Raw genomic sequence first — 26,087 nt, forward strand, 5'->3', positions numbered from 1 at the left:
CAAAGGGATAAAGAGATTTAAATTTTTTGAAAAGGGTCAAAATTTTTGGATATAAAAGTAGGTAGAAAAGATGGCCTAACATCCTCCTAAATCAACTTAAACACTATGTAAACTTAGTCAGACTAGGAACAGGTTCTAGAAACATATACATGAATGCAGATAAATCACACATGAAAGAAATTAAGGCTCAAATCTCACAAGGGTATGAACATGATTCTAGGCGAACAAGCAATTCATAAATTATGCACCTTTTTACCAAACCATCAAATCAAAATGTCAAGCCATACTTAATCAAATAAGAAAGAACTTTATATCATAGGCAACTCGGTCTTATGTGTCCCTAAGCATGCGTGTTTCTAAGTTCTTCATGTTAAGTTCATGACAAGGATTCAACTTCTGGATTTTTCAAAAACAAAACAAAAACAAAAACCTAAGCTCCGGTCCACCACTTCATCCCCCCAAACTTACTTACAACAAAGTGTAAAATAAGTTAGTAGAGTCGGTAGGGACGTGAGTAAACTAAGAAAGCAATAAAGATACCTTGAAATTTTTCACGTAGAGGTTGGACGGGCGAAAATTCAAAAAAATTGAAAATTCGCGGATGGGCACTGTGAATGGCCAGCGGTCCACTGCGGAACTGCCAGCGGTCGCTGGGTCCAGAGACTCTTTGTGCTTTCCCAGCGGGCCGCTGCCCAAGCGCCAGCGGTCGCTGGGAATGGTCCAGTACCTGCGAAAATATTTCAATTCCAAAAACTAAACTAAAAACTACTTCAAAAAGATTTTCAAACATAAGAAAAAAAATTGTCTCAAAACACAAAAACACTAATGATACAAGTACTCATTTAAAGTCATGAACTTAACTTCTTCAGTCTTGAGGAGGAGGAGGGAAACGAGCATTAAGGTCGTCGTGGGCGCCAATGAGATAGGGGATGTCGTTACTCATAGTTTGGCGCTCGTTGCGAGCCTCGGCCGCCATCCTTTGGAGCTCGGCAATTTGTTGACGTTGATGAACATCTTCTAGCCGTTGAGTCTCCCAAAAGGCTTGCTCCGCTGTCCGCCAATCACCTTGTGCCGTCCATCCTTTGCGGTTGAAGGCATTCTCTTGTTGCTGCTCCACCCATCTATTGTCCCAAGTGTTGGACATGTTTTACATGTAGGAGAACATATCTTCTAATTGGGCGGAGGTGTTGGTTTGAAATTCTTCATTGGCATTAGGCCTTCCGCGACGGCGGTGGGCTTCAACTTCCTCCTCTTCTTCCTCTTCGTGTTGTGGCGGTGGCGGTGCCCCACTTCCTTGAGCTTGAGAATTCTCCGCCTCCTCTTGATAGTTTTCGATGGCGTCGAAGGCGGGGATGCGAGAAGGAATGTTCCTCCTCCTAAACTCCCCATTGATGGGGTTGGCTTCGATGGCTCGTCGGTGGGCGGCTGTGTCGAGCTTCCATATGGCATGGTTGTCCCACGTATCGACCTTGGTCAAGTGAGGAATGGGAACGGGAAAGTGATCCCGATCCACTTGCATGAAGAACGCTTGACCGCTAGAATCAGTTTTCAATAACCCAACCGAGAAGAGCACCTCATAAGTGATAAAACGCTCCCCCATATCCTCCGCGAACCCCGCGGTCGAGATGCCAATGTGTTCGGCAAGCGCCGTGATCAATCCTCCGCAACAAATACCACTCATGTCCTTCTTGGAAATTCGGTCAATATAGAGAGTGAAGAGGATCCCATAGTTGAAACCCCTTTTGGTGAGAAGGCACCACATAACATGAAGCTCGGTTTGGGAGACACTTCCGCCGTCGACTCTAGCGAACATTAATTGCGTCATAGCTCGGTGGAGGTATCTCAAGACGGGGTTGCGGATGGATGAGGACTTGGCATAGCCTGGCTCATGATCGTCACCTTCGGTTGTCATCGCACCCCAAACATCGGAATATTCATACTCCACTTCTTCATCGGGGTTGAGGTTGTAGCAATGGAACACCTCGCAAATATCTTCCATGGAGAAAGTGTGGTTGCGGTTGCTGAGGCGTTTCTTGTGCACCTTGAGTGTGCTAAGAAACTCAAGGGTGAGTCTTCTATAAGAGGGCCATGTCCCTTGAAACATGTGAATCAAGCCGTCACCCTCCCTGGCGTTGCATAACGCCCAAAAGTCCTCCAAAATCCCCAAAGTACCGAGGGGAAGCTCGTGGGGGTACCATGAGGGCACCGTGTCTCTTGCCGAGACTCTCTTCCACATCGCCTTGTGGTCATCATTCGGAAGGCTAACTCTGTAACTCTTCGCATTCTCGGGCTTCCCTCTTGTTGTCATTGTCCTACAAAATAAACTTCACGCTCTAAAAAGAGCACTAAATAATAGACAAATAAACAAGGGTTCCCCAAAACTTGCACTCAACTAAGCATACATCACAAATTATCATTCATGTGCAAGTTTGTAATAAATAAGCATCCTAAATTGTAACATGATAGCATGTGAAACAAAATCAACAATTTAGAACCACTTAAATCTATCCCCCAACGCAAATGCATTCCCCATGTAGAGACGTATCAACATAGTCAACATAAATCAACAATCTCTAAGACTACCCATGTATTGCAATTCATGGAAGTAATAATAGCCTCACAATGCTATGAACATGATTGCATCATATAAACAACTATGATCAAGAGGGAAACATCAAAGACAACCAACAATTCACCACCCTATGCAAAATCTAACCATGAAACACAAGTATGAAAATCACACAATCATCCCCCATACTAAAACATTGTTTTCAACCGAACAATTCAACATGAAAGAACAAAATCCTATGGAAGAATTCAACCAAAACTTAGAAATTAAAGATAGGATTCATACCTTGAGTTGGAGAGAATTGGACGATGAAAGCTTGAAATTTGGAATGAAATGAGGGAATGAGAGTGTGGGTGTGTGGATTTGGTGATTTTTGTAGTTGGGGCCGTGTGCAAGGGAGAATTGGAGAAGATGGTGGAAAGAAGGAGAGAAAACTCACCTAATAAAAAAGTTATCGCGTCTCTGACCTGTTCGTGGCGACTGCTACGAAGCGTGCAGCGACCGTTGCGCGTCTTCAAAAAATGGCGCCTCTCCAACGGGCCGTTGCGGCCAACACAGCGCTCGCTATAGCCCGCCCTAGGCCCAAACTGCTCCTGGACACTTAAACATTTTGTGGCGACCGCTGTGGAATATGCAGTGGCCACAACGATTATTTATATATATATATATATGCAAAAATGCAGAACTATATTTAAATGCAGAAACGCAGAACAATATCAGACGTATGCCACTTTTAGGTCATAGTTAGTTAATTTTTAGGTCATGATAACAAAGCATGACCTAAAATCATCTTAGCATGACATTAAACCCAAATATTATAATAGGACCTAAAATTGCTTAATTATGACCTTCTAGGTTTTTGGTTAATTATTGACCATTAGCTCATCTAATCCTAGGGCCAAGATTTGGGCTGCATTTCTGGATTTAAATGCATTTTTTTATCATATATATATGTGTGTGTGTGCACAGAAAATGCACGAAAATTTACGGAAACACAGAAAATGAAAAATAAAGAAATAAAGGGAAAAACAAGTTGGGTTGCCTCCCAACAAGTGCCTTTGTTTTGAGTCGTTGGCTCGACTTGAAGCGGCTCAACTAGGTGGGCGGATCAACGACCCTAGTACTGAAAACCGCGAACTGGATCATATTGTAACTAATTTTTCTCCATCATTTGTATTTCCAGTTTGAGGTCTTGATCACGTAGACTTCGTGGTTGATTGGAACTTGAGGCTTCTTCTTAGCCTTCTTCCTCTTTTTGGCCTTCTCCTGAGAGGGAAGCTTGGCTTGCTTAGGTGTACTCTTTTTAGGAGATTGGAGAAGAGTATGGACAATAAAGATAGAAGGTTAGAAGAATCCTCCCCTTCAAATGGCCTATAATAGACGTGTCGATCATCATGACCGCCCTACATTCGCGCTCCTTCCTTGGTTGTTGCACCTCTTCATACTTAAGCACCTCGCTCTCAATTTTGTAGGTGGAGCGACTGTAGTTGTCACTGATTGTGATCTCGCCTTTACCTACATCAATAAGAGCTTTGCATGTGGCTAGAAAATCTCTGCCTATGATTAGAGGCACATTTTTGTCTACTTTCATATCAAGGATAATGAAGTCGGCAGGGAAAATGAAATCGTCTACCTTCACCAATACATCCTGAATCATGCCCACTGTCTCGATTGCCGAATTGTCGGCCAACATTATGATTACATCTGACATCTTGAGAGGTCCGATGTTGAGCTTTTCATAGTACTTGAGTGGCTTGATGTTGATGCTGGCTCCCAAGTCACAAAGAGCCTTGTCCACTTGAATGATCTCGCTGCAATGATGCGACAACTTAAGGTCGACTTTGGTGGGTTTCTTCTTTCTCATCACGGCCTCCCTTAGTAGCTTTGCGTACCAAGGTATCTCCTGCAATGGTTCAACGAGAGGGATGTTAGTATGGACCTTGCAAAACATGTTTAAAAAGTGCTTGAACTGCTCTTCAAGCTTAAACTTCTTCTTCGGCTGGAAAGGGAGTACAATCCCGTTGTGCCGCACGAGCTCATTCTTGGCGGGCGCCCCTGCCTCTTCAGTGGCGGGCCGCTGCTGAGTGTGCGGCGGTCCACTAGGCGTTGGGCAGACTCCAGACGGTGTCCTAGTAGCAGCCCGATACAAGGTGTGCGGCGGTCCGCTGGGTGTCGAGCAGTCCCTAGATTTCGTTCCGGATGTGCTGCCTTCGTCCTTCTTCTGCTTGGCGACCCACTTTTTGTTAATGTCCGCCACACATGCTGCTGCCTTTGCCTTGTCTTCCAAGAGCTTCTTGTGGACTTGGTCCATTTGAGTTTGGATGTTCGAAACGACAGTGGCAATAGTGTTTATTCTTTGCTCAAGATTGTTCAACCTTACTTCAACAACCATAATCTTGGTGCCATTGGTCTTTCTATCATGCACTAGTACTTCTAAAATCTTCATGATCCCTTGGTCATACTTGTCCTCCTTCTTGATTGGCTCAACTACCCCACCTTTGCTAACATTAAACCTTGCGAGAGGTTGCAAGAAATTATTGGTAGAATAAGAAAGGTTTGGATAAGGACGGTTCTCATTATAATTATTGAAATTACCGCCCCCCTGGTTAGGGCGATAATTGTTGTTGTAACCCCGATTGGGACCGCCTCCTTGTTGCACGTAGTTGATGTCTTCTACGGGAGCGGGAGGAGCGTCGGGTTTGGAGCCGGATTCTCTCTTCTGGATGTGTCCATTTGGTCAACCCAAACTCTAAGCTCGGCCAATTCCTTAGCAAAGGAACTCTCCCCGGCCTCTTCTATGGCCGCTAGTCTCCGCGAGTTGTGCCTCTCTTTCGACCACCCTCTACTATTGGTGACGAACTCCTCTATCACCGCCATGGCCTCTGGTCCACTCTTCCTCAAGAATCCCCCATTGGCTCCTGAGTTCAACATAACCCTGATTTTTTCATTGAAACCATTATATAGGATCCCTACCTGATGGTTCACGGTGAAATCGTGGTTGGGGCACTTGCGGAGTAAGCTTTTGAAACGCGAAACCACCTCGTAGAGGGGCTCGTCGGGGCCTTGCATGAACTGGAATATCTCACTCTTCAGCTTCAATATCATGCCTAGCGGGTAGTACTTGTCGAGGAAGGCCGCTACTATATCTTTCCACGTGGAGACTTACTACGTGGGTAGACACTCAAACCACTCTTTAGCAGAATCAATTAAGGAAAAAGGAAAGAGTCTTACCCTAATGGCGTCGTCGTCGACACCATTCAACTTGAGCGTGTTAGCAATCTCCACGAATTTCGAGAGGTGGCAATTAGCATGTTCTGTGGCCCTGCCTGCAAAATGAAACTGCTCAACCCTTTGAATAAGGGTCATTCGCAGCTCAAAATTGTTAGAATCAATGCGAGGGCCTTCGGGGAATGTGATCATATTCCCGTGATTGAACATGTGCATCACGAGCACTATCTCATTGTCCTTATTTTCTTGCGCCTCGAGGGAAGCCTTTTCCGCATCTCTCTTCCATCAATACCTTGACCATGGTTTGAAGCCTCTCTAGTTTTGTTCTGTCTCCTAATGATCCTTGCTCACTTCTTATTTTCCTACGGGTCCTTTCAAGTTCGGGATCGAGCGGCTCTAAGATGTTCTTCCCAGAACGCGTTCGCATACACAACCTGAAAAGAATAAAACAAAAACAAATTAAACAAAAATTAAAAACAGAAAGCAATTAAAATCCAAAGTAGTAAAATTGTTCGTTTGAAGATATCAATTCGGAAGTGAATTGCTATCCCCGACAACGGCGTCAAAAACATGATGCACTTTTTATTAGCACTATAAATACCTGCAATTATACAGAATAAGAATAATATAGCTAAAGGTCAGTACCAGATATCGATCACGGGGAAAGCAAACACAGACTGTCTATCTTCTACTAAAACTCAATTACTATTTGGAGAACCGAAAGTTTTGAGAATTTTTTAAAACAAATAACTTTAAAAACAAAGAAACTACTAATTGCGAATAAATCACAGAGATAAATGTATAGAGATAAAGGGAATTCCAGGGATGTGCTTTCACAATTATGGTTATACAAATTCCAACTACAACACCCTAGCACAGTTCTTACCATGATAGAACGAGTCACCTAGGTTATGTTCATGCGATGCATATGTTGATTACAAACATTAGGGTTGTCAATCCTAAATATGTAACTCCTAGAAGCTCCTAAGACCCTTATAAAGTCCTCACTCTCAATTAATAGTGTTGTTTTAAAGGAAACTAATTATAGTGTCTATTTAGTGGATGTAACACTCCAACCTCCTCTCACAATTATGTAGCAAGTTATATTAAATCAACACCGAATGTGTCACTCAAACTTAAGGAAGAAACAAAGTAAGAACAAATGAATGTTAAATAAAAAAAGGAATTGTATAAACCAATAAAAGTTACTAACACATCCCTAGAATCCTATGAATTTAGTTACACATGATAGAATAAGTTAAAAACATACATTGAATGGAAGACAATGAAAACATAGGAACTAAAGCAAATAAAACCTGAAGTTTGAATCCTTGTAGCCTTGATGATCTTGAATCCTTCTTCAACTCCTTGCACAATGAAGCATTCTAACTTTTGAACTCTGGAAGTATTTTGCAAAGAGAGGAACTTGTTTTTGATGAAGCTTTGGGGGCTATTTGTAGGGGAGAAATCGCCCCTTCTCAAATAAAGAAAAGGGTTGCAAAATATGGTAAATCTTGGGAAGAAAGTAGGGCAAATCCGCTCGCCGCTTTTTCCTAGCGGGCCGCTGCACCTTGGCCAGCGGTCACCTTGGTTGGCGGTCGCTGCACTTGTTTCAGCGGTCGCCATCCAACATCCCGTAACTCTTTAGACTCTCGGTAGCGCTCGTTGGGCGTGTGTTGATTTCATGCACAACTTTTCCGGAGCGGGCCGCTACTGGCTTAGCGGCCGTTGGGCGCCAACAGTCACTGGCAATGTTGTAGCGTGCCGCTGGACATGCAGAACAACTCCAGATTTCCAACTTCGAATTTTGACTCCCTTTTTAGGCTCAAATATGCACATTTCTCACAAAACATGTCAAAATACCAAAATAGACAAAATATGCAAATAATGGACATGTAATGCGACTTTGACATTAAAAACGGACCAAAAGATGGCCTTAAACCGTGCAAAATCCGAGCGTATCAATAATGCATATGTACTTTAAATGTAATTTAATCTATGCTTCGAGACCTTTGGAGATATATTTTTTCATGAGATATAGAAAATGTGCTAGCCACATTTAAAAGTAGAGTGAACTGCCTCAAAAGTCTCTAACGTTTCGGGTTGTTACACCACAGGTTCCTAACAAAAAAATATCGTCAGAGGACCCTAACGTTAAATATAATCACGAATAATGTTTTTTTAGCCACTTTTCAGATGAAAATGCCCAAGTTGCTTGAAGGGCATTTTTTACAATCCTTAAATTTGTTGACATATGAATTCTGTCACATTTATGTCAACAACTTCTTATGTGATATCCTAATAAGTTCTAGTACTTCATACATGATTAAAGTTTTGTCAATATTTGTACACAAAAAAAAATTCCTATATTCCTCTATTTCTAGTTAGTGGTAACAATATACTAGTACTTATATCATGTAGGAAATTCATTGAGAAACAACAAAAATATGGAAAAGTGAAGTTATTTATGTAAATAAAATCTGAATCAATAATACACAGAATAAAAAATATTTCATATTTAATTAAATGATATTGTATTATTTTATTGAAAACACTGACATTTAAAATATTATTTCGTTGTATCATCGAACTAATTTGTTAATCTAAGCATAACTTTAAGACGATTTTATATCTATTGATATTTTATTAATAATTTTATTTAGCTCAAACTGATATTTTTAACATCATATAATATGTCAATCTTTATATATAAATTTGCATAGTTTCTTGTCATTCATCATAAAATTGAAACATGAGTAATATTTTCAAAATATTCAAGCATGTGACATTAGCTATTTAATCCTTGGAGATTTTTTTATTAATAATAGTATCTGAAATTAAAACAATGTAAATTTATAAATTAATACTGCAAAATTGGGATACTTTCATAATAAACAAAATCGATCGATAATCGACGTAAAAAATAAATAAAAATTAGGGGAAATAGAAAACATAAAAAAATACCAAAAAATGAGTTTTATATGGAAGAAAGGGTCTCATTTTATTATTTTCATATTAATTAATGCAAATAATGATAAATATTATTATAAAAAAATTAGAAAGTGTAAATAAAGACAAAATTTTAGTTACGTATGAAGTACCAAAACTTATTAAAAAATTACACAAGAAGTTGCTGAAAAAAATGTGGCAGAAATCACATGTCAACAATATAATGGAGTGACAAAAAAGCCCTTTTAGGGCCTTATGGTCCAACCTAAGGCAGTGATGGTTAGTTCGACACATCCTTCCTTTGGCCATAGGCCTGGCGCAGGAAAGAATAATGTGGCGAACTAGGTTGCTGCTAAGGATGCTAAGGGAGAAAACTGTGAAGTGCTTCAAGTGTGGACAAAAGGGGCATTGGAAGCCAGAATGTCTTAAAAAGGGCAAGGCTATAGGTGTGCACCAAGCTCTAGTGGTTGACTCATGTTTGACTCATGTTTGGCTTCGACATTTACTCGTACTTTGGTTATTGACACTAGAGCTACTAGAAATCACATTTCGAGTGATTGAATATTGTAAAAACTCTTATTTTATTTTCCAAGGAATAAAACAGATTATTTTTGTCATAATGTTGTTATGTTTTACAGTTAATGGATGTTTATTGCATATTTAAGTGTATAAGAAACTTAACAAAGTCTAAGTCTTTGTTTAAGTAGACGGGTTGTGGGCGGCGTCCACTTTAAGGTAACACAGTTATACCTGAACAAAGAAAAACAACAATTTCACAACCCAGATAAGCTTAGACTACCTATCGGGAAAGGTTGCACTATCAGTCCGCATATTTCTAAGCCTTACTGAAATAAGATGACATTGGTGTGGTATAGCACTGAACGGATCTAACAACGAGATGAGCCTTTATGCTATCTACTGAAAGACGAGGTGTTTGACTTATCAAATGGTGCGGGTTTTTCGCAACCCAATAACCCTGATATATTGGGTAGTGGTGATTAACATCTAGCGGTGCTAGGATTGCTATTATATTGAATCGTGCGCGAGGTGAGTCTCGTTTGATAATGTCCTCAAGAGGAGTTCGAAACAAGGTTTTATTATTCGGAACCTAACTAGTTGGAGTTTGATTACTCTATGAATAATAAATAAGTGTTTCTTGCTGAGTGCACTCTTGGAATTAATAAGATATTAATTAATTAAGTCCATAGCAGACGCTAATTAATTAATGGACATTTCTATCTTAAGCGCGGGAAATGAACAACAAACAACGGAAACCCGAATTACTTGTAATTTCGAATTTGGATGGGCAGTGTAATATTATTTCTGTAGTGGTTGCTAATAATATACAAATATAGTAAAAAGTTAATTGAGGGGGGGTGCATATCCAAAACCTTCCATAGATCACTGATTGGGCCTAATATGTAACTTAATTTAAATAGGAGAATAAAGAAGACAGAAAATACGCTTTTATTTTCACTCAAAATTTTCATCCCCCTCCCTATTCGCATAGGGGACGATTTTCTCTCCTTCTCCGTGAGTGATTTCTTTCTTCTTTATTTAAGTCCTAGTATCCTGGTGAAATCAGCACACACTGTTATCAGCATACATTTTGGAACCAGTCAGAAGATCCATAGTCTAGTACTCGACATCTTCATGGTGAGAAGTAGCGAGCAATCTTCGAATATTTGGAGAATCATCAAGGTATTAATCCTACTCCGTAGAAAAGCATGTTTTAGGTTTCAATTATACTTAAATCATGATTTAATTCAAGTTATGAGCATGATACATGTGATAATTGCGTGAATATAATTTGTCTAAATAATATGCTAAATAGATCAGAATTATTATATAATTGATTTATTATGCGCTTCCACTGCCAACCCCTTCAATTGGTATCAGAGCCAACCAGTCTTTGGCTCTGATTATTTGGATTTAAAATTTGCGAAATTCATCTATGCATGTGTTATTTGATTTCGAAGCTTGTTCTTGTATTTAGTTGTAATTATTTTATGCATGATGAACACAAGAACTATCGAATTAAAGAACTTGAATTGTTTGGGCATACGAGACGTGCGATCCGTCGGTGCTCGCGCTGAGATGTATCGCGCTGCGTGCATTCGAAGTAGGGTCATCGAAGTAGTGGGAGCTAAGGGTACGTGATCACGGGCGTTGCGCAGACGAGCTTGGGCTCATGCGCACCACCGACCGAGACCGCAAACCCTAGGCGGCGCCCACACGAGACCGACGGAGGGAGCAATGGCGCGGCTGGCGGTTCGACCGAGAACCTGCAGGACACCACAAGTCATGCCCCGAACCCTAGGCGGAAGGGTCTGAGATATGGCTCCAGCAACTGGTCGAGAACGAAGCACCTCCTGGCGCGACGTGGGCCGATGCAGTGGGAGCAAGCAGCGTCGGGGAACGCGGCTGTCTTGAGTACGTGCCGAGATGGAGACACCGTCTAGCCGAGAGCAGCGACGCCTCCGGGCGTGCTGCTGGCCGAGAGACGAAGTCACCCGTTGAGCCAAGCACGAGCCTGTTGGCCGAGACGCCCTGTGCATCGGGTTCCGACGATGAACTTATCGGATTTTCATCATCGTCGATTAGTGCGAACCTCGATCGATGAGATAACGATGAAAATATTGTTTTTATGATTATTTAATTCTTGAAATTAAAAGAAATCATAAAATAATATTATTTAATGGTAATAACATATTTAGGGAAGATTTCCCTAGATTTTAGGAATGTTTTAATTATTGGATATATCTATGGAAATAAATATATTTTATTTTATTCCTAGATGATATGGACATGAATAATTTAATAGATTCCTAATTATTTTATATCTAGAATCCTAATAAGGATAGATATGTAGAAATACATTAAATAATACTCCATTTGTCCCGCTATAGCAGTCCCAATCACTTTTAAACTTTTAAACACTCGTTTTGTGAAAATGATACTCCATCCATCCCATAGTAGATGTCACACTTGGGATACGTACGAGATTTTAGGAGATGTTATTTTGTATGTTAAGTGGTGATAGAAAATATAATTTTATAATTGATGTGAGAGGGAACTTTTTCCAAAATAGGAAATGTGTCATCTTTTATGGGACAAACTAAAAAGGAAATTGTGACATCTACTATGGGACGGAGGGAGTAATAAATAGTTAAAGTAGAGAAATAGTAGAGTAAGAGAAAGAATAATGTAGAGAAGTTCTCTACATTATTATCGCTCTTACTCTACCATTTCTCCACATTAACTATTTATTATCATTTTTACAAAATGAGTGTTTAAAAGTGACTGAGAGTGTTAAAGCGGGACAGAGGGAGTATAATTATTCTCTTCCTAATCTTGAACGAGTAATTAATTTAAAGTTAACTATCCATGTCCGTCCAAGATATAAACAATTCAATTTATTTTAGATACATCTTATAGATGACATGAATAAGAATTAAACTTTAGCAAATTAATATAACTTCCTTAAATAAGATATTAAAAGATAATGAAAGTTTTAATTATCTAGTAAATTAAATTCTAACAGAATTTAATTAAGCCTTTTTCTGCCTTAAGGCTAAGGATACTTAACGAAAAACCATAACCAAAATATCTAAGCTATGATTACGAACTACGTTTGTATATGGTCTCCATCAATTGGTCTGCCAAATTTTGTGAAGCTAGTTTCTAATATTATCGCCACCCATTATGTGGGGACAATAATCCTATGAAACAGTAAGTTCATGAGGGTGAACTTCTCAAATATAAATAGTATGAATTAGAATGTGGTTTCTAATATTATAGCCACCCATTATGTGGGACAATAATCCTAAGAAACTACGAGTTTCAGATGTTCACACAGAATTTATGAGACAACTTGATTTTTTTAGCAGCACATGAGCATTGTTATGAGAGTGTATTGTAGAAATAAAATTCTGTAATGCTAAATCTGGTGGTCTTGCTTACGCAACATTAGGTGGCCGTGTCATTATGTGGTCTCTGGACTATTCGTCGATGTTGTGACCAGTAAAAATGCTAAAATTTTAATGCATACTGACCTCTTATGGAGGGTACAAAATTTTATTTTTACAGTTGTAAGATTTTGAAAAGTTTTATGGTTAACATATTCAATTTCATAAGTTTATGACAAATAGTTAAATCTTCTGTTTTGTAGTGCAAACTAAACTGTCAAAATGTCATTCAATCCTCTTTCTACAATTCTCACGGCTGATGAGTACAAGTTTGTGCTCACTACTCCATGGCCTCCAGTGCCGGCGGCCAATGCCGCGCAGGCAGTACGAGATGCGCATAAACGGTGGCATAAGACAAATGAGATGACTAAGTGTTATATGTTGGCCTCCATGTCAATGGTGCTTAGATATCAACATGCTGCGGGACCACGTCCTCGAGATGATAAGCCACCTCAATCAAATTGAGGTATTGGGAGGGACGACCGATCCCGAGTCCCAAGTTACTATTATCCTTCAAAGATTACCCCCTAGCTTTCAGTAGTTCAAGCTCAACTTTGAGATGAACAAGGGGAACTACATCTTGGTTGAATGACTCAACTTTATTTTACCCAAATAATACCCGCAAGTGTACGGGTTATCGTAGCAAATAGCAAGCAAGAGTATATCGTATCCCACAGAGACAATTAAGTGTCAACCTAAGTACTACGAACTAATTTCAACTACTATCCAGATGATCAGAAATTTTGGTTTTAAAACTAACAACTACTGAAAACATGTAAATGCAGAGATTAAAATAAAACACTTAAACAAGAAAGCAATTAAGCAAGTTGTGTGAGATGAGGGGGAAATATGCAGAATTCAAGGATCCGATGCACAACTCATAGCTTAACCCAAGTAAAACCGATTTACCATATAAAGTCTCCAGAATTGTTGAATCAATCACAATTGTAGATTAAACCCCCTCCCGAGGTGAGAAATCCGTAGATTAGGTGTAATAATTGAAGTCCCCTTCTAATTCTTAGACCTAACTCCTAACAGTTTGATTAGATTAATGATCCCACTCAAAATCTCAACTCTCCCGAGTTCTATTGAATTAAGGTGTGAATTATTCCTCTTTCAAGATTAAATATTTCATCTCTCGATTACTCTAAGAAACCCTAACACTCTCAATTGGTGATCAAGCAATTGATAGGAAAAAACACAAGAATAATTCAAACAATTGCAAGAGCAAGATAAACCGAAGCCAATTGGATTAAAACTATGAATCATTGCATCTTCACCAAGAATTCTACATGAAAGGTGCTTAGCTACACATGTTCATGGTAGAAAACAAACCAAAACTAAGAAAAACAATGGAATTCTTGACCCTAGGCTTTTTCTCCTTTTAATCCCCATCAAAAATTGCGTTTTTGGCATAAAAATACGCCAAAACAACGTACCCGGCCGGGTGGAATTATTCAACCACCCGGCCGCATAAAAATACGCCAAAACAACCACCCGGTCGGGTAGAAGTCTCTGGAGTCCTCACGTTATAAAGGTGTCACCAGGCCGGGTGGAATTATAAAGGGTAAAAATTCACCCGGCAGCGTGAGATTTTCTGGACAGCGCAGTGCTTGTAAAACGGCCATAACTTCTTCTACAGAGCTCCGATTGAGGTGTTTAAGATACCCACGCGAAGATCTTTCGAAGTCGAAGAGAATAATATGCATTGGGGGTTGATTGGAATTCAAAATCGCCATTAAAAGTGTCTCAAACCAAAGCTGTTGCACATCCACCTATTTTGCACCTTTTTCTACACATTCTTAACAAAATGGTCAACATACCAACATAATAGAGAAGTAGATAAAAACACGCCTAATAATAGATAATATATGATCAAATTCATACAAAACCACCGTCTAAAACCATGTAAAATCCAAGTATGTCATTTAATTGTTGACTGAACTTCAGTCGGCGGAGGACCTTATGGTCCAAGCTAAGGCAGTGATGGTTAGTTCGACACATCCTTCCTCTGGCCATAGGCCTGGTGCATGAAAGAATAAAGTGGCGAACCAAGTTGCTGCTAAGGATGCTAAGGGAGCAATCTGGGAAGTGCTTCAAGTGTGGACAAAAGGGGCATTGGAAGCCAGACTGTCCTAAAAAAGGCAAGGCTACAGGTGTGCACCAAGCTCTAGTGGTTGAGTCATGTTTGGCTTCGACATCTACTCATACTTAGGTTATTGACACTGGAGCTACTAGAAATCACATTTCGAGTGATTGAAATGAGACAAATGAGAAACCCACCTCAAATTTCGAGTGATTAGAAATCACAAATATGATAAACGGTGGCATAAGGCAAATGAGATGGCTAAGTGTTATGTGGACTGGAGTACACCTTGGTTGAATTAAGTCCATTCCAGTCCATAGCAGACATTAATTATTTAATGGGACTTCATATTTAGATGTTATTAGAGTTCAACATTTGTAGTCAACAGTAGTTCAAGCTCAACTTTGAGATGAACAAGAGGAACTACACCTTGGTTGAATTGTTGACTAAACTTCAGTCGGCGGAGGACCTTATGGTCCAAGCTAAAGCAGTGATGGTTAGTTTGACACTTCCTTTCTCTGGTCGTAGGCCTGGTGCAGGAAAGAATAAAGTGGCGAACCAGGTTGCTGCTAAGGATGCTAAGGGAGCAAACTGGGAAGTGCTTCAAGTGTGGACAAAAGGGGCATTGGAAGCTAGACTATCCTAAAAAAGGCAAGGCTACAGGTGTGCACAAGCTCTAGTGTTTGAGTCATGTTTGGCTTCGACATCTACTCATACTTGGGTTATTGACACTGGAGTTACTAGAAATCACATTTCGAGTGATTGAATATTCTAAAAACTCTTATTTTATTTTCCAAGGAATAAAGCAGATTATTTTTATCATAATTTTGTTATGTTTTACATTTAATGGATGCTTATTACATATTTAAATGTATAAGAAACTTAACAAAGTTTAAGTCTTTGTTTTAGTAGATCGGTTGTGGGTGGCGTCCACTTTAAGGTAACATGGTCAGTTTTGAACAAAGAAAAACAAGAATTTCACAACCTAGATAGGCCTAGACTACCTATCGTGAAAGGTTGCAATGTCAGTGCACATATTTCTAAGCCTTACTGAAATAAGATGACATTGGTGTGGTACAGCACTGAACGGATCTAACAACGAGATGGGTCTTTATGCTATCTACTGAAATACGAGGTCTTGATAATTATTTATTTATTAATCAATGTACATTAACATTGAGCATACGGTATTGATTATGCACTACTTTGACTTATCAAAGGTGCAGGTTTTTCGCAACCTAATAATCCAGATATATTGGGTAGTGGTGATTAACATCTAGCGGTGTTGAATCGTGCGCGAGATGAGTCCACTCTTAGAATCAATAAGATGTTAATTAATTCGGAACCTAGCTAATTGGAGTTTGATTACTCTATGAATAATAAATAAGCATTTCTTTGTTTAGTCCACTCTTGGAATCAATAAGATGTTAATTAATTAAGTCCCTAGCAGACATTAATTATTTAATGGACATTTCTATCTTAAGCGCGAGAAATGAATAACAAACAACGAAAACCCGGATTACTTGTAATTTTGGATTTGGATGGGCAATGCAGTATTATTTCTGTAGTGGTTGCTAATAATATTCAAATATAGTAAAAAGCTAATTGGGGGAGGCCATATCCAAAACCTTCCACAGATCCCTGACTGGGCCCAATATGTAACTTAATATAAATGGGAGAATAAATGAGACAAAAAATACACTTTTATTTTTACTCAAAATTTTCGTCACCCTCCCTATTCACATAGGGGACGATTTTCTCTCCTTCTCCATGAAGGATATCTGTCTTCTTTATTTAATTCCTACTATCCTGGTGAGATCAGCCCACACTAATATCAGCATACAGTTTGAGAACCAGTCAGAAGATCCGTGGTCTAGTACTCAACATCTTCACGAGGAGAAGTCGCGAGCAATCTTCGATGATTTGGAGAATCATCAAGGTATTAATCCTACTCCGTAAAAAAGCATATTTTAGGTTTCAATTATACATAAAACATGATTTAATTCAACTTATAAGCATGATACATGCGATAATTGCGTGAATAGAATTTGTCTAAATATTCTGCTAAATATATCAGAATTATTATGTAATTGATTTATCATGCGCTACTGCTGCCAACCCCTTCAAAGACATATTAGAGGGATTTTCATAAATAAAATAATTAATAGCATATATATATATATATGCCAAACGTAGAACAAATGCCAAACGGAGGTCGTTAGATCTTTTAATCCAATGGTGTTGATTTGCACAACAACTTCCCATTACAACCAAAACTATTATTAATGGGTGAATGCAGAGAAGTGAAAAAATAAAGCATGCATGGACTCTTCTTCGTTTCATTCATTCTTCCATCAACATGTGAGTTTTTTCACATGTTGAGTCCGGAATGTCGTGAAAACATAGTCTAATATGTATGATTTTTAATCTTGACCGTCATTTTTTCCTCATCCAATGAATAAAATATGTAGAGTTCTAGGTTCTACACTTAATAATGGTTCTATCTTTAACACAACCCTATATATATATATATATATATATATTTATATATATATATATATGTTATTAATACAAACCCCTATCTATAATACAAACTACAAACTTTAATCCTACACACTCCTTGTAAGTAATCAACGGTTAGCAATGGGATTCATATGTCAATGTCAACGCCTAATACAAATTCTGTCACTTGGGGGAATGTCAATGTCAACGCCTAATACAAATTCTGTCAGTGGGGGGAATTTCAACAATGTCAACGCCTAAAGTTTGTATAGTTTGTATTATAGAGGGTTTGTAGATTATCATGACCCTATATGGCTTAGCTATTTTTACATGTTTTAAATAAAAACTAATTAATAAGGGCATTTTTGGAAACTAATAATTTCTCATTTCCATTTCCTCGTTTTACAACCGAATTTGGCGCTCCAACACACGTCTACAAAACTCAAATTCCTCGTATCCAACCATGCATTTCCCATCGCTCTCTGCATTCATCCATCAGGTTATAGGGAATTGCAATGGCGAGCAGCAGAAATATAGAGAGAGCGAATGTTTTGAAGAAAATCGGCATTGATAGAAGGTTGCGAGGTGAAGAAGAAGAATCAATGGAGGAGTTGCTTAATTTGTATCAGTAGAAATGGGAATGAATGAATGAATTGGGGAAGGCGCGAGAGTGTTTATATACATATGAAAGCGGTGGAAAGTCCACGTACGTATATATACAAAGATACTATATGGTATTGCATTGTATTTTGTCCAACTTAATTGGATTTGGACTTGGACTTGGACTTAACTGTCTGTCAGTTAGGTCATTTATTAGGTTAATTCCAATTTCAATCATCCTAGCTTAATAGTATATAGCTGTCTTGTCGGTGAGAATTCATATTTCTCTCGTGTCATTTACGAATTTGAACTCTATGACTTGTGATTTTACTTTATTTTTGTTAACAAAACACATCACTATTAAAATGATTTTACTTCACTGTTGTTAACAAAACACATCACTATTAGCATTATTTTACTTCACTGTTGTTAACAAAACACATCACTATTAGCATGATTTTACTTCACTGTTGTTAACAAAACACGTCACTACTAACATGATTTTACTTCACTGCCGTTAACAAAACACATCACTATTAGAATGATTTTACTTCACTGCCGTTAACAAAACACATCACTATTATCATGATTTTACTTCACTGTTGTTAACAAAATACATCACTATTAGCACGATGACCCCTTTCGTTAAGTGAACTGGAAATTAAAACTCATGATTTCCTCGGTGATAGTTGGATAAGTGAACTGGAAATTAGTACTAGTACAATTGATTAAATTCGAATTGATAAGTTTGCTCAACTTATGAGATGGTGGTTCATCATACATCATGAGTTGCTATCAATTGATATAGTTGCGTGAGCTCTAAAACAGTGTCTTCGCCCAACTCTCTCTCTCAATCACGCACACAGATAGGGAAGATCCCCCATTCGCCATGGCTTCCCTCGCTTCCACGCTCTTCTTCTCCACCTCCTCCGCCGACAGGAACCCCTCCTCATCAATTGTCGTCTAGATCAAAGAAAGCACAATGCTGATGCAGGACACTCATACCACGATGATTACGCCCCGGAGTTCCATCCAGGTCATCCATATCTGCAGCCACTAATCCTCTTACCATATCTGAAACTCCATTTACAATGTCTATTAGCATTTTCATAACAAAATTAGAAGAGTTGCAGGTCTAAATTAAGTTACTCAATTATTAACCAACTCTTAATCAAAACCAAAAACAGAAAACCGCAAGCATATTTGGGGGAAAATCACATAGCTCATTCAGCACATACAAATTCGAAAATTCAATAATTAACATACACATATAACGTATAACTGAACTCACAGGGCTTAGGGATTGAAGTTTCGAGGTCGGTACGCACGGGCCGATCAATAACTACTCCGTCGAGCTCGCCGCCGGAGATCTCCAGATCATCCGCCTCCGCCAGGGCCGCAACACCGTCGACGTCCTCGCCGCCGTCTCCGACGAGATCGAGTGGCCTCTCACCAAGGATCTAGCTGCCGCCAATGACCATTATACATCCGCTTGGTTATTGTGGAGTAAATTTGTGAGAGATGGAACTAATTTCTCCTTTAAATTCTAAAATTACATGTATTAATACTAGTCCTTTATTTTTCTTAATCTTGTGGCTGTGATTTATTCTCTAGTTATGTAGTTAGTGGGCACTTGCCCTATATCACTACTATATATATATATATATATATATATATATATATAAATGAAAACTATGATTTGGACCGTTGAAAAATGTCAACAGATGATAAAATTACATCAACAAAAAATGTCAATACAGTGTGAATGGTTGATGTTGTGTTGATGTAATTTTACCATCTGTTGACATTTTTCAACGGTCCAGATCATAGTTTGGAGTTTGAATAGTATATGAGTTTACATTTTATCACTAATATATATATCTATATAGAGTCTCATTATTCACAAATCTACTCTTAAAGACCGAACCACCGAATCATACCAAATTAGGGTTTTTAGATCTAGTTTTTTATGGATGAGAGACACAAATTTATCAATTATTTTCGCCTTCATCACGAGCCTATTTTAATTCATCCGAAGGTAAGTAAGTCATACTAACATGTTACGAAGATTTAACTTCATTCCAGTAGGTTTTTACTTCATTCTAGTAGGATTATTACTTCATTCCAGTACGTAAATGCGGTTTCACCGTCGCGTGCCGTTCTTTCTCTCTACAATATTTATCACCACCGCCACAACGCTGATATGGTGTAATAAACACATGGAATGATGTAATAAATTATTGGAATGAAGTATGTGTAGAAGCATTTGAAGTCCTACTGGAATGAAGTAAAAACCTTATCCAATGAAGTAATAACGTTTCTGGATGAAGTAATAAACGCACTTGAATAAATTGCATTTTTAAATGTAAATAGAGTAAAAACTCAAGTCAATGAATTCAAATGAAACATATGTTGAATCATTTCAAAACCTACTGGAAGAAAGTAAAAATATGTTGTAGTTTCAAGGTATTACGTACGGAATGAAGTAATAAACCTATACAATGAAGTAAAATGGGCTTGTAATGAAGACCGAAAAATTTACACAGCAACACATCTCATAAAAAAAACTAGATCTAATGGCCCATATTTGGTCTCTAGTTCGGTCTTTAAAATTGGTTCGACATTGATCACAACTCTATATATATATATATAGGGGTGTGTTAAGGTCCTTCGCAGCTTTTCAGTCCAAGCTTCTTTTTAATCACAGCCCTTGGATCCTTGAATTGGATGGTTGTGATGATCTGCATTATTACACTATAATGGTACATTATTAGTCGGTGTGCATTATTCAACTGAAAATCTGCATTATTACACTATAATGGTGCATTGTTAGTCGGTGTGCATTATTCAACTGAAAATTTGCATTATTAAATGACACATGACATCAATCTAACCGTCTGATGACAAAATCGTGGGGCTGAGATTAAAAAGAACAATAGAACAAAAGATACAAAAAGGAAATGAATACATCCATATATATATATATATATATATATATATATATAGGGGAGCATTATTCTCCTTTTCACATCTTAGATCCTTTTTCCTTCTTAATATTACGCATTAGATCTAAGGCATCAACGGATCAGATTGATTCTATAAAACTGGTTCCGTGTTGCATTATAGAAGGTGGTTGTATGCATTACAGGGTTATTATTGACATTTGACGGAAAAGTAACTACCACATTTTGGTATCTGCGAATAATGCACCACATGGTCACGAGTAATGCATATAATTGACTATATAATGCACAATATGTGAACTGCAATGCATACGAATAAGATGTACCATGTTATGATGTTTGGACACACGTTTCTTGTTTCCCCTAAGGGTTTAATAAGCTTAGGGGCTAGGGTATGGTACGTAGACACGTATGTAATCTTCACATGGTAACGAGTAATGGATATAATTGACTATATAATGCACAATTTGTGAACTGCAATGCATACGAACAAGATGTGATGTGTTATGATGTTTGACACACGTTTCTTGTTTCCCCTAAGGGTTTAATAAGCTTAGGGGTTAGGGTATAGTACGTACGCATTAATAACAAATTATAAAACGATACGAATAATTCACCAAATTCACCAAATTGTACCCTCATAATGCACAAAATAGGACAAATAATGCAACACGGGATTAATTACCCAATGTTGATCTTGACCGTCCATTGCTCTAATCTAATGGCTGATATTAAGAAGGAAAAGGAGGAAATATAGGAAAAGGAAATGAATACATCCCTATATATATATATATATATATATGGTTACATTAGGGTCCTATTGCCCCATTAATGTTAAGTATCAACTTAATATCAGACATTGGATCAAGATTCTGGATGGATAAGATGTATATGGGATGTAATGTGTACCGTGTTACATTATTAGGGGTATAATGTACATTATAAGGGTACAATTGTAAACACCGGAATTATATCAGGAGTTTCAAAACTGCAAGTGCGGAAATTACGCGAGATAGTTGGACCGACGATTGATATACCCTTCTCACTCCATCATTCCGCTCTCTCTCATCAATCGTATCCCCTCAATTCTTCTCTCCACAAAAAACCATAGCCGCCCCAAACTGGCTTCGAGAAGAAACTTCTGCAACCGTCTGTCGTCGTAAAAACGTGGTCGAATCATCGGTCACCTCCAAATCGAGGGTTCCATCCACTGAAGTAATGTAATCGTCAGTTAAAACTCACCGGTCATCTCCAAAATGAGGGCTTCGTCCGCCGAAGTAAGGTAATCGTCCGTTAATAATCACTGGCTTCGTCCGCTGAAGTAACGATTAATAATGTATTCTTTTAGTTCATGAAATTGATGTATGCAATTAGTGTAAATTCGTATTCAAATCTGACGGATTAATCAATTTACTATTTGATGAAATTGATATCTTATCAATTTGTTTCAAGTCGTTTATACATTTTGTGAATTAGAGTTATTGGTTGATTTTCTTGTGTAGTACTTTGATTTTTAGTCTACTTTTTATCATAACAAAGGTAGTTCTGTTATCAATTGGGCTTAAGAGCTTTTGATTTTCCAAATTTTGTTTTCTGGTTTTAGTTTGGTTTATGCATCTAAAGGCAATTTCATTTCCAAAATATAGGTGATCGAATGTGTACATTAATTGGTAAATATACACATTATTTAGGGTAATTTGTACATTATTTTATACTCGGATTAATTGGTAATGTGATATGTACATTATTTAGGGCAATTTGTAGATTATTTATATAGTAAATTACATTACTTAAATTTTGCAGGCATTTTTCACATTATTCGTCACTGCTTTATTACATTATTCAGTTTGTTGTAATTTAACATTCAAGATGGCTCGCTTTGTTATGGAATATGCGTCATGGTTGTACATTTATTTAACATTTCAACTAATCTATGTACATGTTTCCTAATAGGTTCAAAGTTTGCAAGGATAGAATACGATAACGACTTTGATGAGGTCATTCCCCTTGCATATGCGCATCAGTTTCGACAATAGTTGGCTGCACATAAGGAGGATGATAAAGTGCTAGCCAAAGATGTTGCAGCACCTAGTCGAAACAAGAAAGACAACAACACGTACTTCAGGAGGTGTCCAAGTGATTTGAAATAGATTTGTAGGGTATTTTGTCTAGATTTATGATGATGTAAAGCACTTGGGATGGTTTGAATTCAATTTCCTTTCAACATTATTCTCTTCAATCTATACATTATTCATTTTCCTTTTAACATTATTCTCTTCAATCTGTACATTATTCACTGATCTGAATGTACATTATTAGATACTATTGGTACATTATTTACTGTACCAAATCTTGAACGCATTAAAAAATAAAATTTAATTCATGTGGTGGTGCTATAACCTAGCCACATGGGTTGCTAAACCCAAGGGGAATGATTCAAACTCTCTGCCATTAGTGATGGTTCCGTTTGTGAGTGGATACTACAACCTAGCCCGATGGATTATTAAACCCAAAGGGCAAGAATTCAATTTCCTTTCAACATTATTCTCTTCAATATGTACATTATTCACTGATCCGTGCACATTATTAGATACTATTTGTACATTATTTACTGTGCCAAATCTTAAACGCATTAAAAAATAAAATTTAATTCATGTGGTGGTGTTATAACCTAGCCCCATGGGTTGCTAAACCTAAGGGAAATGATTCAAACTCTCTGCGCTTAGTGATGGTTTCGCTTGTCAAAAATTTACATGTTGTAACTTACAAAAAGAAAACACGAAAATCTGTAAATGTTAGATGATTTCATGAAAATAAAACGACAATTGATGCAAGTTTTCGGATTGGTTCATGCAAAAAATGAACGTCGAGATACAAACAACACGAATGGATGGGTGAACTAAGCACAAAGTGTTAATACAAAATTATACATCTCAATGAACAATCAATACAGGAACTCTATAAAATAATTGGTGTGAAACTTTATAATCCCAATTAAATTGGACTAGAACGACAAAAAAAAACCTTCTTCCATAGTTGAAAACATCGAAATCAATGAAGGAATACTAAACAAACTTCTGGAAAAAGAAATACATGATTGCTTCTAAGAATTGCAGAAGATTGCCAATACATTTACCGTAAAACAAGAAGAGAGAATAAATTTAATTAAGGAAAATAGAGCAAATTATATATTTACCAAACTAGAAGGAGAGAATTAAGAAATGAAATTAACCTCTGAAATCTGAGCTCCCCAATCTGCCCTTTTCGAATTAAATTAATTATTTTAATAATTCAATTTAGCATGAAAATCGACCATCAGATCACAAAATCGTGGGGCTAAGAATGAGTTGGATATTGAACAATATATGGATGTTGGAAATTAAATCTATTATCGCATACAAAAAATATCTCATGAAATCTCGTGGCATCACCCCAAGTGTAACATCTATTATAGGACTAAGGGAGTAATATATATATGGAGGAACTCATACAAAAAAATATCTCGTAAAACCTATCATATACAAGCCTTGCAAATCTTGCAGAATTCATATAGGAACTAATAAAGGCCTTCATAGCTCTTCCCATGAAACAAAGGCAACAATGCAATAACATGCGGCTTCACATCACACGCTGACTGTCCTGGGGTGACAACTATAGCTTGAGGAGGCTCGCCTTTAGAATGGGAGTTCAGTGATCCGATCTCAGGATCATCTTCAATGGCTTCAGCCATATTTGTGGTTTCTTCCGGATCTTGTGTTGACTTTATCGATGTGGCTTTGTCCTGTCACTGCTCGAGCCTAGATCTGTAAACAATGCGGTTGACAGCAATGACAGATCCACATAAGAACATATGGGTACAACTGTACCCTTAAATCTACTTCGCATAGGTGGTGTAGTGGTATATTTCTCTGCCTTTCACCTTGGAGGCCAGGGTTCGATTCTCATTTCCAACGATATTTGAATCTTCAAATCTTGCATTTTTCTTCATTTTCTAACATACTTATATCGTCAAATCTTGCATTTTTATATCTTTATATGTCTTTTTAAATATTCTAAAATGCTTTTGAAAAGGGAAATCTATCTAATGCATAATAGTATATATTTATTTTTTCTGTTTTAAAATATTCTATTAGATTCAAAACCAACACAATTCACACACATTCATTTTTCTTTTTATTTCAAAAAATTGGTTGCTTTTTATTTTTATAATTTTAGTTTTTTTATATTTTATAAATTTTGATTCTCTTCTAATGCATGTTGTTTCTTCAGTTTTTATCTTTCTGATTTTCTTCTAGTGTACATCTATATAATATTTTTATATTAAAATTAAAAGTATAGATTTTGAGTGATAAAAAAGTTAAATAAAATAAAATAATTGGTTAAATTTTGAAACTTTGAATTGGTAAAATTATTTATCGTACCCCAAATAAAAAATCCCGGATCTGCCATTGGTCGACAGGCCAGAACGAGTGGTCACCAGTATTGTTCTTTGTGGAAGTATTCTTGGTCTCCAATGCTCGAAATTCGAGCTTCTTCTCATAAACTGAAAAACACAGGAAAAGAAAAACTATTAACAATATATACACCAAAGTGTCATGCAACAAATGTATTCCAAAACGTCATCCATCCCCGGTAACGGCGCCATTTGATAAGAGCGAAAGAAAGACTCTGATTATGTATGTGTGTGTAACACCCGCGAATTTTCGAGCTATAAATTTTTTTTATTGAATGTGATATGGTGATTTAAATGGAATTTCTGAAAAATAATATTTAATTTCTCGTAGAGCAAGGTATTAAATATTTTGGGTTGACACGAATAACATTCTTTGGCGCTATGAATTCTTTTAGTTCTTTATGAACGTTGTGAAATACAAAATCTTGATTTATCAATCAAGTGGTTACGATGTTGAATTATTATATTACTTGGCATAACACCAAGTGACTATTTATTTTGTAGGGATTGCGCGAAGAGGAGTGCGTACTATGATTGAAATTTCAGCGTATTGTGAATTGCTTTGGTGGAATGGAAATAAAGTATTATATGTAGTGCGCGGCGTGTTTTAATCAAGGACCGGTTGAGGAATTAATATTTAGAACAACACCAATCATTAATTGTCACGTTGTGCGATTTTAATTTTCTTATAGGAACGGGATGACGAGATTTATTAAAGTCTTGCGTAATTAATTATGTGTGTTGGAAAGTAAAGTAATAGACTTGGGCA

The sequence above is a fragment of the Salvia splendens genome, chromosome 2 (genome assembly GCF_004379255.2).
Source record: "Salvia splendens isolate huo1 chromosome 2, SspV2, whole genome shotgun sequence".
Lineage (NCBI taxonomy): Eukaryota > Viridiplantae > Streptophyta > Magnoliopsida > Lamiales > Lamiaceae > Salvia > Salvia splendens.